Source organism: Hylobates moloch, unplaced genomic scaffold (assembly GCF_009828535.3).
Source record: "Hylobates moloch isolate HMO894 unplaced genomic scaffold, HMol_V3 SCAFFOLD_7, whole genome shotgun sequence".
Lineage (NCBI taxonomy): Eukaryota > Metazoa > Chordata > Mammalia > Primates > Hylobatidae > Hylobates > Hylobates moloch.
The window spans coordinates 42663222-42664639 of NW_026652282.1; positions in this window are offsets into that span (position 1 = coordinate 42663222).

The window sequence follows — 1418 nt, forward strand, 5'->3', positions numbered from 1 at the left end:
AATAATAATAATAATAATAATAATAATAATAATAATAATAATAATAATATAAATAGATAGTAAAATAGTGATAATATTAAATTATTCAAAATAATTGGAAATTATAAGAGGAGCAATTTTCTTGTTATATATGATACTGCAATGATCAATCACCTACAAAATGTAATGCACAAGTCCAACAGGACCCAAAGAAGGGAACAATAGACATTGGGGTCTACTTGATGGTGGAGGGTGGGAGGAGGGTGAGGATTGAAAAACTCCCTGTTGGGTACTGTATTCACTACCTGGATGATGAAATCTTTTGTACTCCAAACCCCAGCAACTCTCAATTTACCCATATAACAAATCTGCACTTGGACCCCTGAACCTAAAATAAAAGTTGGAAGAAAAAAAATAAAAATAAGCCAAAACAAAATGTAGCAACTGTGCACACATGGCTGTATTGTTTCTCTGTAACTATGCTCTTGAACTTGGGTGGTACAGCAGCTCCGTCCAGGTGTTGAGCAAGCCCGAATTGGACCCATTTAGAAAGGGGCGGGACAAGGGTGCTTCCCGAAGCTTCTCTTTCGCAGCTTTTTGGCTGCACCTCACAGGAGGCTCCGTGGTTCAGCACCTACTTGACGCTGAGGTATTTTGCAAGAGCTTTGATGACAGACTGAGTTTTGTGATTGGAGGGTGGATGTAGGATCTTCGAAGGGAATTTGGGGGTTGATAATGGAGGTTTTTGGAATCACAATAGGGACTTGCTGTAGGTTGAGTTGAATGCTCCCAGTCAGATCCTCTGATGGGTAATTTATTTCCATTTTTCTTCTTTTCTTATATTAAGATGAGAAAAGAACTTTAAGATGGCTTAAAGTTCCATCTAAGACAACGAGTTGAGTATTATTGTTTTCATAATGGTTAAGTGTTTTCTAATTTCTTTTTACCAAGAGTTATTTATATGTGTGTTTCCAATTAACAAAAGCTAAGACTTTTATTGATTTCTAATGCACCTTATCTGTGTGCTGTGTGGTGCTTATTCATTGGAATGTGTTTAGAGTCCCTTTAAGACTAAGTCCAAAGTCCATTTTTATTAATATTGTATCTCTAGCTTGAAGATAGTATGAGTTCTCCAACTGATACTGTTTTGTTCAAGATGCGTATTGGTCCTGTGTGTGTTCTTGTTTCCTTAATTGCTGAGAGTAGTGACTTGTTTGCATGTGTGGATATACATGATGCACACAGAAATGTGTACACATGTACGTATATATTTTGAGATGGAATCTCACTGTGTCGCCCAGGCCGGAGTGAGGTGGTGCAATCTCGCCTGGAGTGCAGTGGCGCGATCTTGGCTCACTGAAGCCTCTACCTCCTGGGCTCAAGAGATTCTCCTGCCTTGGCTTCCTGAGTAGCTAGGACCACAGGCTTGCACCACCAAA